Source organism: Triticum aestivum, chromosome 4A (genome assembly GCF_018294505.1).
Source record: "Triticum aestivum cultivar Chinese Spring chromosome 4A, IWGSC CS RefSeq v2.1, whole genome shotgun sequence".
Taxonomy (NCBI): Eukaryota; Viridiplantae; Streptophyta; class Magnoliopsida; order Poales; family Poaceae; genus Triticum; species Triticum aestivum.
The window spans coordinates 630,145,509-630,162,023 of NC_057803.1; positions in this window are offsets into that span (position 1 = coordinate 630,145,509).

Consider the following 16,515-nt stretch of genomic DNA (forward strand, 5'->3'; position numbering starts at 1 on the left):
TAACCAGCAGGTAAATGCAAATAAAAAGTGTGGTAGATATGTAGAAGCGTGGCAAAAATATGTAAGCAGCTTCACCGAGGTCTTTCATTGAAAAACTCTTATTCAAATATCCCTTTATGCTATCTAGAAATTCTATATCATTTCCATTCAGCAATATGTCATCCACATATAATATCAGAAATGATACAGAGCTCCCACTCACTTTCTTGTAAATACAGGCTTCTTCGAAAGTCTGTATAAAACCAAATGCTTTGATCACACTATCAAAGCGTTTATTCCAACTCCAAGAGGCTTGCACCAGTCCATAAATGGATCGCTGGAGCTTGCACACTTTGTTAGCTCCCTTTGGATCGACAAAACCTTCCGGTTGCATCATATACAACTCTTCTTCCAGAAATCCATTCAGGAATGCAGTTTTGACATCCATCTGCCAAATTTCATAATCATAAAATGCGGCAATTGCTAACATGATTCGGACAGACTTAAGCATCGCTACGGGTGAGAAGGTCTCATCATAGTCAACCCCTTGAACTTGTCGAAAACCTTTTGCGACAAGTCGAGCTTTGTAGACAGTAACATTACCATCAGCGTCAGTCTTCTTCTTGAAGATCCATTTATTCTCAATTGCTTGCCGATCATCAGGCAAGTCAACCAAAGTCCATACTTTGTTCTCATACATGGATCCCATCTCAGATTTCATGGCTTCAAGCCACTTTGCGGAATCTGGGCTCACCATAACTTCTTCATAGTTCGTAGGTTCATCATGATCTAGTAGCATGATTTCCAGAACTGGATTACCGTACCACTCTGGCGCGGATCTCACTCTGGTTGATCTATGAGGTTCAGTAGCATCTTGTTCTGAAGTTTCATGATAATGATCATTAACTTCCTCGCTTATTGGTGTAGGTGTCGCAGAAACAGTTTTTGTAATGTACTACTTTCCAATAAGGGAGCAGGTACAGTTACCTCGTCAAGTTCTACTTTCCTCCCACTCACTTCTTTCGAGAGAAACTCCTTCTCTAGAAAGGATCCATTCTTAGCAACGAATGTCTTGCCTTCGGATATGTGATAGAAGGTGTACCCAACAGTATCCTTTGGGTATCCTATGAAGACACATTTCTCCGATTTGGGTTCGAGCTTATCAGGTTGAAGCTTTTTCGCATAAGCATCGCAGCCCCAAACTTTAAGAAACGACAACTTTGGTTTCTTGCCAAACCATAGTTCATAAGGCGTCGTTTCAACGGATTTTGATGGTGCCCTATTTAACGTGAATGCGGCCGTCTCTAAAGCATAACCCCAAACCGATAGCGGTAAATCAGTAAGAGACATCATAGATTGCACCATATCTAGTAAAGTACGATTACGACATTCGGACACACCATTGTGCTGTGGTGTTCCGGGTGGCGTGAGTTGCGAAACTATTCCATAATTTTTCAAATGAACACCAAACTCGTAACTCAAATATTCTCCTCCACGATCAGACCGTAGAAACTTTATTTTCTTGTTACGATGATTTTCAACTTCACTCTGAAATTCTTTGAACTTTTCAAATGTTTCAGACTTATGTTTCATCAAGTAGATATACCCATATCTGCTTAGGTCATCTGTGAAGGTGAGAAAATAACGATATCCGCCACGAGCCTCAATATTCATCAGACCACATACATCGGTATGTATGATTTCCAACAAATTTGTTGCTCTCTCCATAGTACCGGAGAACAGTGTTTTAGTCATTTTGCCCATGAGGCACGGTTCGCAAGTACCAAGTGATTCATAATCAAGTGGTTCCAAAAGTCCATCAGTATGGAGTTTCTTCATGCGCTTTATACCGATATGACCTAAACGGCAGTGCCACAAATAAGTTGCACTATCATTATCAACTCTGCATCTTTTGGCTTCAACATTATGAATATGTGTGTTACTACTATCGAGATTCATCAAGAATAGACCACTCTTTAAAGGTGCATGACCATAAAAGATATTACTCATATAAATAGAATAACCATTATTCTCTGATTTAAATGAATAACCGTCTCGCATCAAACAAGATCTAGATATAATGTTCATGCTTAACGCTGGCACCAAATAACAATTATTTAGGTCTAATATTAATCCCGAAGGTAGATGTAGAGGTAGCGTGCCGACCGCGATCACATCGACTTTGGAACCGTTTCCCACGCGCATCGTCACCTCGTCCTTCGCCAGTGTTCGCTTAATCCGTAGTCCCTGTTTCGAGTTGCAAATATTAGCAACAGAACCAGTATCAAATACCCAGGTGCTACTGCGAGCTCTAGTAAGGTACACATCAATAACATGTATATCACATATACCTTTGTTCACCTTGCCATCCTTCTTATCCGCCAAATACTTGGGGCAGTTCCGCTTCCAGTGACCAATCTGCTTGCAGTAGAAGCACTCAGTTTTAGGCTTAGGTCCAGACTTGGGTTTCTTCTCCTGAGCAGCAACTTGCTTGTCGTTCTTCTTGAAGTTCCCCTTCTTCTTCCCTTTGCCCTTTTTCTTGAAACTAGTGGTCTTGTTAACCATCAACACTTGATGCTCCTTTTTTATTTCTACCTCCGCAGCTTTCAGCATTGCAATGAGCTCGGGAATAGTCTTGTTCATCCCTTGCATATTATAGTTCATCATGAAGCTCTTGTAGCTTGGTGGCAGTGATTGGAGAATTCTGTCAATGACGCAATCATCTGGAAGATTAACTCCCATTTGAATCAAGTGATTGTTATACCCAGACATTTTGAGTATATGCTCACTGACAGAATTGTTCTCCTCCATCTTGCAGCTATAGAACTTATTGGAGACTTCATATCTCTCAATTCGGACATTTGATTGAAATATTAACTTCAACTCATGGAACATCTCATATGCTCCATGACGTTCAAAACGTCGTTGAAGTCCCGATTCTAAGCCGTAAAGCATGGCACACTGAACTATCGAGTAGTCATCAGCTTTGCTCTGCTAGACGTTCATAACATCTGGTGTTGCTCCAGCAGCAGGCCTGGCACCCAGCGATGCTTCCAGGACGTAATTCTTCTGAGCAGCAATGAGGATAATCCTCAAGTTACGGACCCAGTCCGTGTAATTGCTACCATCATCTTTCAACTTTGCTTTCTCAAGGAACGCATTAGAATTCAACGGAACAACAGCACGAGCCATCTATCTACAATCAACATAAACAAGCAAGATACTATCAGGTACTAAGTTCATGATAAGTTAAAGTTCAATTAATCAAATTACTTAAGAACTCCCACTTAGATAGATATCCCTCTAATCCTCTAAGTGATCACGTGATCCAAATCAACTAAACCATAACCGATCATCACGTGAGATGGAGTAGTTTTTAATGGTGAACATCGTTATGTTGATCATATCTACTATATGATTCACGCTCGACCTTTCGGTCTCTGTGTTCCCAGGCCATATCTGCATATGCTAGGCTCGTCAAGTTTAACCTGAGTATTCTGCGTGTGCAAAACTGGCTTGCACCCGTTGTAGATGGACGTAGAGCTTATCACACCCGATCATCACGTGGTGTCTGGGCATGACGAACTTTGGCAACGGTGCATACTCAGGGAGAACACTTCTTGATAATTTAGTGAGAGATCATCTTATAATGCTACTGTCAATCAAAGCAAGATAAGATGCATAAAAAGATAAACATCACATGCAATCAATATAAGTTATATGATATGGCCATCATCATCTTGTGCTTGTGATCTCCATCTCTGAAGCACTGTCATGATCACCATCGTCACCGGCGCGACACCTTGATCTCCATCGTAGCATCGTTGTCGTCTCGCCAATCTTATGCCTCCACGACTATCGCTACCGCTTAGTGATAAAGTAAAGCATTACATCGCGATTGCATTGCATACAATAAAGCGACAACCATATGGCTCCTGCCAGTTGCCGATAACTTGGTTACAAAACATGATCATCTCATACAATAAAATTTAGCATCATGCCTTGACCATATCACATCACAACATGCCCTACAAAAACAAGTTAGACGTCCTCTACTTTGTTGTTGCAAGTTTTACGTGGCTGCTACGGGCTTAAGAAAGAACCAATCTCACCTACGCATCAAAACCGCAATGATAGTTTGTCAAATAGACTCCGTTTTAACCTTCGCAAGGACCGGGCGTAGCCACACTTGGTTCAACTAAAGTTGGAGAGACAGTCACCCGCAAGCCACCTGTGTGCAAAGCACGTCGGGGGAACCAGTCTCGCGTAAGCGTACGCGTAATGTTGGTCCGGGTTGTCTCGTCCAACAATACCGCCGAACCAAAGTATGACATGCTGGTAGGCAGTATGACTTATATCGCCCACAACTCACTTGTGTTCTACTCGTGCATATAACATCAAACCATAAAACCAGGCTCGGATGCCACTATTGGGGAACGTAGTAATTTCAAAAAAAATCCTACGCACAGGCAAGATCATGGTGATGCATAGCAACAAGAGGGGAGAGTGTTGTCTACGTACCCACGCAGACTGACTGCGGAAGCGATCACACAACGTAGAGGAAGTAGTCGTACGTCTTCTCGATCCAACCGATCCAAGCACCGTTACTCCGGCACCTCCGAGTTCTTAGCACACGTAGAGCTCGATGACGATCCCCGGGCTCCGATCCAGCAAAGCGTCGGGGAAGAGTTCCGTCAGCACGACGGCGTGGTGATGATCTTGATGTTCTACCGACGCAGGGCTTCGCCTAAGCACTACAATGATATGATCGAGGTGGAATATGGTGGCAGGGGGCACCTCACACGGCTAAGGAACGATCTCAAGGATCAACTTGTGTGTCTAGAGGTGCCCCTTGCCTCAGTATATAAAGGATCCAAGGGGGAGGGGCTGGCCGGCCAGGTTGGGCGCGCCGGGAGAGTCCTACTCCCTCTGGGAGTAGGATTCCTCCCCCAATCCTAGCAGGAATAGGATTCCAAGGGGGGAAAGAGAGAGAGAGGGGCCGGCCACCTCTCCTAGTCCTAATAGGACTAGGGGAAGGGGGGAGGCGCGCATCCACCTTGGGCTGCCCCTTTAACCTTTCCACTAAAGCCCACTAAGGCCCATATGGTTCCCCGGGGGTTCCGGTAACCTCCCGGTACTCCGGTAAAATTCCGATTTCACCCGGAACACTTCTGATATCCAAACATAGGCTTCCAATATATCAATCTTTATGTCTCGACCATTTCGAGACTCCTTGTCATGTCTGTGATCATATTCAGGACTCCGAACAACCTTCGGTACATCAAAATGCATAAACTCATAATAACTGTCATCGTAACGTTAAGCGTGCGGACCCTACGGTTCGAGAACAATGTAGACATGGCCGACACACATCTCCGGTCAATAACCAATAGCGGGACCTGGATGCCCATATTGGCTCCTACATATTCTACGAAGATCTTTATCGGTCAGACCGCATAACAACATATGTTCTTCCCTTTGTCATCGGTATGTTACTTGCCCGAGATTCGATCGTCGGTATCCAATACCTAGTTCAATCTCGTTACTGGCAAGTCTCTTTACTCGTTCTGTAATACATCATCCCACAACTAACTCATTAGTTGCAATGCTTGCAAGGCTTATGTGATGTGCACTACCGAGAGGGCCCAAAGATACCTCTCCGACAATCGGAGTGACAAATCCTAATCTCGAAATATGCCAACCCAACATCTACCATTGGAGACACCTGTAGAGCTCCTTTATAATCACCCAGTTACGTTGTGACGTTTGGTAGCACACAAAGTGTTCCTCCAGCAAACGGGAGTTGCATAATCTCATAGTCATAGGAACATGTATAAGTCATGAAGAAAGCAATAGCAACATACTAAATGATCGGGTGCTAAGCTAATGGAATGGGTCATGTCAATCAGATCATTCAACTAATGATGTGACCTCGTTAATCAAATAACAACTCTTTGTTCATGGTTAGGAAACATAACCATCTTTGATTAACGAGCTAGTCAAGTAGAGGCATACTAGTGACACTCTGTTTGTCTATGTATTCACACATGTATTATGTTTCCGGTTAATACAATTCTAGCATGAATAATAAACATTTATCATGATATAAGGAAATAAATAATAACTTTATTATTGCCTCTAGGGCATATTTCCTTTAGTGATCGCCGGAAAGATCACCGTGGTATCGAGGATACCGAGTTTGTTGGATATTCGTGATATTGTGCGAGAATCATGGGTAAAGATCAAGCTCCTTGTGGTCATTTAATGATTACTACGGTATTGTTTATACCAAGCTTGATTTGATTCTGAGATGATCGTGTGATGCCCGAGGTTGATAAGTGAGGCACGTGATGGTTACGAGATAAACCGAGCGGAATAAATAATGCATATAATGTCATCATGTTGCATGCTAGTGTCGTCAAATTTATATGTTCATGCTATGCTCATATTGTTCTAGTTGTATCATGTTCATGTTGCCTTTGGATTCTTAGTGGCTATTATAATTATTTTCATGATGGTAGCTGATATTATTTTGGGAGTATTACTTTGGATGTCATGTTGCTCATGCCATGTTGTTATGATGATCTCATGTTAATTCCTGCTTAACCTGTAATTGCCATGTTGTTGTTTGTCTTGAATGCTTCTGGTTAATTGTGAGCTTGCAAGTACAGTCAATGTACTGACCTGCCGTGGCATGCCAGCTTGCAGGCCGTGCCTGGATTGCTTGCTTGTTTGGTGTTGTTCTTGTGTTCGCGATCTAGGATAAGCGTTCCAGCCAGAGTCCCTGCGGATTGGAGTTCACCACCGTCGTCGTTGTTCCGCTGCCAGTAGTTTTTCCGCTGCTTCGAGTTGTTCTGCTGCTTGCATAGAGCAACTGAGGATGGCGTAGTGTCGTCATGCCGATGTTATTCATTGTAATATCGGAGACCTTGTATCCATATTCGTGTAATAATAGAAAGTTGGTTTGTTCTATGCTAAGCAGTGCTGTATTCCAGAAGACTTCTCCTCGATCTCTGGGATGGAATACGGGGCGTTCCGATTTCTCTGAGCCGGGATGCCACAGCGCTTGGTATCAGAGCAGGTCTGGCTGTAGGATGCCCTAGCCCGCGCGAACGTTAGAAAGCGGTAGTATAGACCCCAGTTGGTTTGTTGCACTTGATTGTTGCATTTGTTTGTCGCAAAGCATGCATATAAATTATTATTTTGTCACTATGGTTAATCTTGTGAGTGTAGGTGGCATCATTTTCAGTCCACCGCCTGCACCCTCCTTCTTAGCATGTCTGCACTTTGGTGATTCGGCGTCATCTCTGTCCGAGCAGAGTGATGCCCTGGTACCCAGAGTTCCAGCCGCCATTTGCAGGAGTTATGCTCAGGTGTCGCGTATATTATTTTTTTCCGCCACCCACCCATATTATTTCGGTGATAGATTTGTTTCTATCCTGAATCATGCCATCCATCTCGTCCCCTTGGCAACCCTTGCTGATCTTGGTTATCAAAAAAGGGCAATGCCAGCGAGCCTTGTTTTTCACCGCTACCCTACCCAGTCTTCCACTGTTATCTTGCCATGTCATTGTTGGGGAACGTAGCAGAAATTCAAAATTTTCTTACGTGTCACCAAGATCTATCTATGGAGAAACCAGCAACGAGGGAAGGAGAGTGCATCTACATACCCTTGTAGATCGCTAAGCGGAAGCGTTCAAGTGAACGGGGTTGATGGAGTTGTACTCGTCGTGATTCAAATCACCGATGATCCTAGTGCCGAATGGACGGCACCTCCGTGTTCAACACACGTACAGCCCGGTGACGTCTCCCATGCCGTGATCCAGCAAGGAGAGAGGGAGAGGTTGAGGAAGACTCCATCCAGCAGCAGCACAACGGCGTGGTGGTGGTGGAGGAGCATGGTACTCCAGCAGGGCTTCGCCAAGCACCGCAAGAGACGAGGAGGAGAGAGATGTGTCACGGGAGGGAGAGGGAGGCGCCAGGGCTTAGGTGCGGCTGCCCTCCCTTTCCCCCACTATATATAGGGCCAAGGGAGAGGGGGGCGCAGCCTTGGCCCTTCCTCCAAGGAAGGGTGCGGCTAGGGAGGAGTCCCTCCTCCCCAAGGCACCTAGGAGGTGCCTTCCCCCTTTAGGACTCTTCCTTTCCTTATCCCTTGGCGCATGGGCCTCTTGGGGCTGGTGCCCTTGGCCCATATAGGCCAAGGCGCACACCCCTACAGCCCATGTGGCCCCCCGGGGCAGGTGGCCCCACCCGGTGGACCCCCGGGACCCTTCCTGTGGTCCCGGTACAATACCGGTGACCCCGAAACTTGTCCCGATGGCCGAAATAGCACTTCCTATATATAATTCTTTACCTACGGACCATTCCGGAACTCCTCGTGACGTCCGGGATCTCATCCGAGACTCCGAACAACATTGGGTAACCACATAAAAACTTCCTTTATAACCCTAGCGTCACCGAACCTTAAGTGTGTAGACCCTACGGGTTCGGGAACCATGTAGACATGACCGAGACACCTCTCCGGCCAATAACCAATAGCGGGATCTGGATACCCATATTGGCTCCCACATGTTCCATGATGATCTCATCGGATGAACCACAATGTCAAGGACTTAATCAATCCCGTATACAATTCCCTTTGTCTAGCGGTACGATACTTGCCCGAGATTCGATCATCGGTATCCCGATACCTTGTTCAATCTCGTTACCGGCAAGTCCCTTTACTCGTTCCGTAACACATCATCCCGTGATCAACTCCTTGATCATATTGTGCACATTATGATGATGTCCTACCAAGTGGGCCCAGAGATACCTCTCCGTCACACGGACTGACAAATCCCAGTCTCGATTCATGCCAACCCAACAGACACTTTCGGAGATACCCGTAGTGCACCTTTATAGTCACCCAGTTACATTGTGACGTTTGGCACACCCAAAGTATTCCTACGGTATCCGGGAGTTGCACAATCTCATGGTCTAAGGAAATGATACTTGACATTAGAAAAGCTTTAGCATACGAACTACACGATCTAGTGCTATGCTTAGGATTGGGTCTTGTCCATCACATCATTCTCCTAATGATGTGATCCCATTATCAACGACATCCAATGTCCATGGTCAGGAAACCGTAACCATCTATTGATCAACGAGCTAGTCAACTAGAGGCTTACTAGGGACATGGTGTTGTCTATGTATCCACACATGTATCTGAGTTTCCTATCAATACAATTCTAGCATGGATAATAAACGATTATCATGAACAAGGAAATATAATAATAAGCAATTTATCATTGCCTCTAGGGCATATTTCCAACAGTCTCCCAGTTGCACTAGAGTCAATAATCCAGTTCACATCGCTATGTGACTAACACTCAAGGTCACATCCCCATGTGACTAACACCCAAAGAGTTTACTAGAGTCAATAATCTAGTTCACATTACCATGTGATTAACACTCGATGAGTTCTGGGTTTGATCATGTTATGCTTGTGAGAGATGTTATAGTCAACGGGTTTGAATGTTTCAGATCCATATGTACTTCGCAAATATGTCATCTTGTAGATGCAACTACTACGCTACATTTGGAGCTATTCCAAATAACTGTTCTGCTATACGAATCCAGTTTACTACTCAGAATAATCTGGATTAGTGTCAAAGTTTGCATCGGCGTAACCCTTTACGACGAACTCTTTTACCACCTCCATAATCGAGAAAATTCCTTAGTCCACTTGTTACTAAGGATAACTTTGACCGCTGTCCTGTGATCCATTCTTGGATCACTCTTGTACCCCTTGACTGACTCATGGCAAGGCACACTTCAGGTGCGGTACACAGCATAGCACACTGTAGAGCCTACGTCTTAAGCATAGGGGACGACCTTTGTCCTTTCTCTCTATTCTGCTGTGGTCGAGCTTTAAGTCTTAACTTCATACCTTACAACTCAGGCAAGAACTCCTTCTTTGACTGATCCATCTTGAACACCTTCAAGATCATGTCAAGGTATGTGCTCATTTGAAAGTACCATTAAGCGTTTTGATCTATCCTTATAGATCTTGATGCTCAATGTTCAAGTAGCTTAATCCAGGCTTTCCATTGAAAAACACTTTCCAAATAACCCTATATGCTTTCCTAGAAATTCTACGTCATTTCTGATCAACAATATGTCAACAACATATATTCATCAGAAATTCTATAGTGCTCCCACTCACTTCTTTGGAAATACAAGTTTCTCATAAACTTTGTATAAACCCAAAACTCTTTGATCATCTCATCAAAGCATACATTCCAACTCCGAGATGCTTACTCCAGTCCTCAGAAGGATTGCTGGAGCTTTGCATACTTATTAGCATCTTTCAGGATTGACAAAACCTTCCGGTTGTATCACATACAACCTTTCCTCAAGAAAATCGTCGAGGAAACAATGTTTTGACATCCTATCTGCAAGATTTCATAAATAATGCAGTAATCGCTAATATAATTCCAACAGACTCTTAGCATCGCTACGAGTGAGAAAGTCTCATCGTAGTCAACTCCTTGAACTTGTCGGAAAACATCTTAACGACAAGTCGAGCTTTCTTAATGGTGATACTTACCATCATTGTCCGTCTTCCTTTTAAAAATCCATCTGTACTCAACAGCCTTATGACCATCGAGCTGTTCTACCAAAGTCTACACTTTGTTTTCATACATGGATCCTCTCTCGGATTTTTATGGCCTCGAGCCATTTATCGGAATCCGGGCCCACCATCGCTTCTCCATAGGCTCGTAGGTTCATTGTTGTCTAGCAACATGACTTCCAAGACAGGATTACGTACCACTCTGAAGTAGTACGCATCCTTGTCATCCCACGAGGTTTGGTAGTGACTTGATCTGAAGTTTCATGATCACTATCATAAGCTTCCACTTCAATTGGTGTAGGTGCCACAGGAACAACTCCCTGTGCCCTGCCACACACTAGTTGAAGAGACGGTTCAATAACCTCATCAAGTCTCCACCATCCTCCCACTCAATTCTTTCGAGAGAAACTTTTCCTCGAGAAAGGACCCGATTCTAGAAACAATCCCTTATTGCTTTCGGATCTGAGACAGGAGGTATACCCAACTGTTTTGGGTGTCCTATGAAGATGCATTTATCCGCTTTGGGTTCGAGCTTATCAGCCTGAAACTTTTTCACATAAGCGTCGCAGCCCCAAACTTTTAAGAAATGACAGCTTAGGTTTCTCTAAACCATAGTTCATACGGTGTCATCTCATCGGAATTACGTGGTGCCCTTTTAAAGTGAATGTGGTTGTCTCTAATGCCTAACCCATAAACTATTATGGTAATTCGATAAGAGACATCATGGTATGCATCATATCCAATAGGGTGCAGTTATGATGTTCGGACACACCATCACACTATGGTGTTCCAGGCTGTATCAGTTGTGAAACAATTTCCACAATGTCTTAATTCTGTGCCAAACTCGTAATTCAGATATTCATCTCTATGATCATATCATAGATATTTTATCCTCTTGTCACGACGATCTTTCAACTTCACCCTGAAATTACTTGAACCTTTCAATAATTCAGACTCGTGATTCATCAAGTAAATATACTCAACATCTACTCAAATCATCTGTGAAGTAAGAACATAACGATATCCACTACATGCCTCAGCACTCATTGGACTGCACACATCAAAATGTATTACTTCCAGCAAGTTGCTTTCTAGTTCCATTTTACTGAAAACGAGGCTTTCAGTCATCTTGCCCATGTGGTATGATTTGCATGTCTCAAGTGATTCAAAATCAAGTGAGTCCAAACGGTCCATTTGCATGGAGTTTCTTCATGCATATACACCAATAGACATGGTTCGCATGTCTCAAACTTTTCAAAAACGAGTGAGCCCAAAGATCCATCAACATGGAGCTTCTTCATGCGTTTTATACCGATATGACTTACGTGGCAGTGCCACAAGTAGGTGGTACTATCTTTACTATCTTATATCTTTTGGCATGAACATGTGTATCACTATGATCGAGATTCAATGAACCATTCATTTTAGGTGCAAGACCATTGAAGGTATTATTCAAATAAACAGAGTAACCGTTATTCTCCTTAAATGAATAACCATATTGCGATAGACATAATCCAATCATGTCTATGCTCAACGCAAACACCAATCTCGATGGTAGAGGGAGCGTGCGATGCTTGATCACATCAAGCTTGGAAAAATTTCCAACACATATTGCCAGCTCACCTTTAGCTAGTCTCCGTTTACTCCGCAGCCTTTTATTTCGAGTTTACTAACATTTAGCAACCGAATCGGTATCTAATACCATGGTGCTACTAGGAGTACTAGTAAAGTACACATTAACACAATGTATATCCAATATATTTCTATCGACCTTGCCAGCCTTCTAATCTACCAAGTATCTAGGGTAATTCTGCTCCACTGGCTGTTCCCCTTATTACAGAAGCACTTAGTCTCGGGTTTGGGTTCAACCTTGGGTCTCTTCACTAGAGCAGCAGCTGAATTGCCGTTTCATGAAGTATCCCTTCTTGCCCTTGCCCTTCTTGAAACTAGTGGTTTCACCAACCATCAACAATTTATGCTCCTTCTTGATTTCTACTTTGGTGTCAAACATCGCGAATATCTCAAGGATCATCATATATGTCCCTGATATATTATAGTTCATCACGAAGCTCTAGCAGCTTGGTGGTAATGACTTCGGAAAAACATCACTATCTTATCTGGAAGATCAACTCCCACTCGATTCAAATGATTGTTGTACTCAGACAATCTGAGCACAAGCTCAACAATTGAGCTTTTCTCCCTTTGTTTGCAGGCTAAGAAAATCGTCGGGGGTCTTATACCTCTTGACGTGGGCACGAGCCTGAAATTCCAATTTCAGCTCTCGAAACATCTCATATGTTTCGTGACGTTTCAAAACCGTCTTCGGTGCCTCAACTCTAAACCGTTTAACTGAACTATCATGTAGTTATCAAAACGTGTATGTCAGATGTTCGCAACATCCATAGACAACGTTCGAGGTTCATCACACTGAGCGGTGCATTAAGGACATAAGCCTTCTAAGAAGCAATGAGGACAATCCTCAGTTTACGGACCTAGCCCGCATAATTTCTACTATCAACTTTCAACTAATTTTCCTCTAGAAACATATCTAAACAGTAGAACTAAAGCGCAAGCTACGACATAATTTGCAAAATCCTTTTTGACTATGTTCAGGATAAACAAGTTCATCTTATGAACTCCCACTCAGATAGACATCCCTCTAGTCATCTAAGTGATTACATGATCCGAGTCAACTAGGCCGTGTCCGATCATCACGTGAGACGGACTAGTCAACATCGGTGAACATCTTCATGTTGATCGTATCTACCATACGACTCATGCTCGACCTTTCGGTCTCTTGTGTTCCGAGGCCATGTCTGTACATGCTAGGCTCGTCAAGTCAACCTAAGTGTTTCGCGTGTGTAAATCTATCTTACATCCGTTGTATGTGAACGTTAGAATCTATCACACCCGATCATCACGTGGTGCTTCGAAACGACGAACTTTCGCAACGGTGCACAGTTAGGGAGAACACTTTCTTGAAATTTTAAAGAGGGATCATCTTATTTACTACCGTCGTTCTAAGCAAATAAGATGCATAAACATGATAAACATCACATGCAATCAAATAATAGTGACATGATATGGCCAATATCATATAGCTCCTTTGATCTCCATCTTGGGGCTCCATGATCATCTTGTCACCAGCATGACACCATGATCTCCATCATCATGATCTCCATCATCGTGTCTTCATGAAGTCGTCTCTCCAACTATTACTTCTACTACTACAGCTAACGGTTAACAATAAAGTAAAGTAATTACATGACGTTTATGTTGACACGCAGGTCATAAATAAATTAAGACAACTCCTATGGCTCCTGCCGGTTGTCATACTCATCGACATGCAAGTCGTGATTCCTATTACAAGAACATGATCATCTCATACATCACATATATCATTCATCACATCCTTTGGCCATATCACATCACATAGCATACCCTGCAAAAACAAGTTAGACGTCCTCTAATTGTTGTTTGCATGTTTTACGTGGCTGCTATGGGTTTCTAGCAAGAACGTTTCTTACCTACGCAAAACCACAACGTGATATGCCAATTGCTATTTACCCTTCATAAGGACCCTTTTCATCGAATCTGATCCGACTAAAGTGGGAGAGACAGACATCCACCAGCCACCTTATGCAACTAGTGCATGTTAGTCGGTGGAACCGGTCTCACGTAAGCATACGTGTAAGGTTGGTCCGGGCCGCTTCATCCCACAATGCCGCCGAATCAAGATTGGACTAGTAACGGCAAGCATATTGAACAATATCAGCGCCCACAACTACTTTGTGTTCTACTCGTGCATACTAACTACGCATAAACCTGGCTCATGATGCCACTGTTGGGGAACGTAGCAGAAATTCAAAATTTTCCTACGTGTCACCAAGATCTATATATGGAGAAACCAGCAACGAGGGCAGGAGAGTGCATCTACATACCCTTGTAGATCGCTAAGCGGAAGCGTTCAAGTGAACGGGGTTGATGGAGTCGTACTCGTCGTGATTCAAATCACCGATGATCCTAGTGCCGAACGGACGGCACCTCCGTGTTCAACACACGTACAGCCCGGTGATGTCTCCCATGCCTTGATCCAGCAAGGAGAGACGGAGAGGTTGAGGAAGACTCCATCCAGCAGCAGCACAACGGCGTGGTGGTGGTGGTGGAGCATGGTACTCCAGCAGGGCTTCGCCAAGCACCGCAAGAGACGAGGAGGAGAGAGATGTGTCACGGGAGGGAGAGGGAGGCGCCAGGGCTTAGGTGCGGCTGCTCTCCCTTTCCCCCACTATATATAGGGCCAAGGGAGAGGGGGGCGCAGCCTTGGCCCTTCCTCCAAGGAAGGGTGCGGCTAGGGAGGAGTCCCTCCTCCCCATGGCACCTAGGAGGTGCCTTCCCCCTTTAGGACTCTTCCTTTCCTTATCCCTTGGCACATGGGCCTCTTGGGGCTGGTGCCCTTGGCCCATATAGGCCAAGGCGCACACCCCTACAGCCCATGTGGCCCCCCGGGGCAGGTGGCCCCACCCGGTGGACCCCCGGGACCCTTCCGGTGGTCCCGGTACAATACTGGTGACCCCGAAACTTGTCCCGATGGCCGAAATAGCACTTCCTATATATAATTCTTTACCTCCGGACCATTCCGGAACTCCTCGTGACGTTCGGGATCTCATCCGGGACTCCGAACAACATTCGGTAACCACATACAAACTTCCTTTATAACCCTAGCGTCACCGAACCTTAAGTGTGTAGACCCTACGGGTTCGGGAACCATGTAGACATGACCGAGACACCTCTCCGGCCAATAACCAATAGCGGGATCTGGATACCCATATTGGCTCCCACATGTTCCACGATGATCTCATCGGATGAACCACGATGTCAAGGACTTAATCAATCCCGTATACAATTCCCTTTGTCTAGCGGTACGATACTTGCCCGAGATTCGATCGTCGGTATCCCGATACCTTGTTCAATCTCGTTACCGACAAGTCTCTTTACTCGTTCCGTAACACATCATCCCGCGATCAACTCCTTGATCACATTGTGCACATTATGATGATGTCCTACCGAGTGGGCCCAGAGATACCTCTCCGTCACACGGAGTGACAAATCCCAGTCTCGATTCGTGCCAACCCAACAGACACTTTCGGAGATACCCGTAGTGCACCTTTATAGTCACCCAGTTACGTTGTGACGTTTGGCACACCCAAAGCACTCCTACGGTATCCGGGAGTTGCACAATCTCATGGTCTAAGGAAATGATACTTGACATTAGAAAAGCTTTAGCATACGAACTACACGATCTAGTGCTATGCTTAGGATTGGGTCTTGTCCATCACATCATTATCCTAATGATGTGATCCCGTTATCAACGACATCCAATGTCCATGGTCAGGAAACCTTAACCATCTATTGATCAACGAGCTAGTCAACTAGAGGCTTACTAGGGACATGGTGTTGTCTATGTATCCACACATGTATGTGAGTTTCCTATCAATACAATTCTAGCATGGATAATAAACGATTATCATGAACAAGGAAATATAATAATAACCAATTTATCATTGCCTCTAGGGCATATTTCCAACAGTCTCTCACTTGCACTAGAGTCAATAATCCAGTTCACATCGCTATGTGACTAACACTCAAGGTCACATCCCCATGTGACTAACACCCAAAGAGTTTACTAGAGTCAATAATCTAGTTCGCATTACCATGTGATTAACACTCGATGAGTTCTGGGTTTGATCATGTTATGCTTGTGAGAGATGTTATAGTCAACGGGTCTGAATCTTTCAGATCCGTATGTACTTCGCAAATTTCTATGTCATCTTGTAGATGCAACTACTACGCTACATTTGGAGCTATTCCAAATAACTGTTCTCCTATACGAATCCAGTTTACTACTCAGAATAATCTGGATT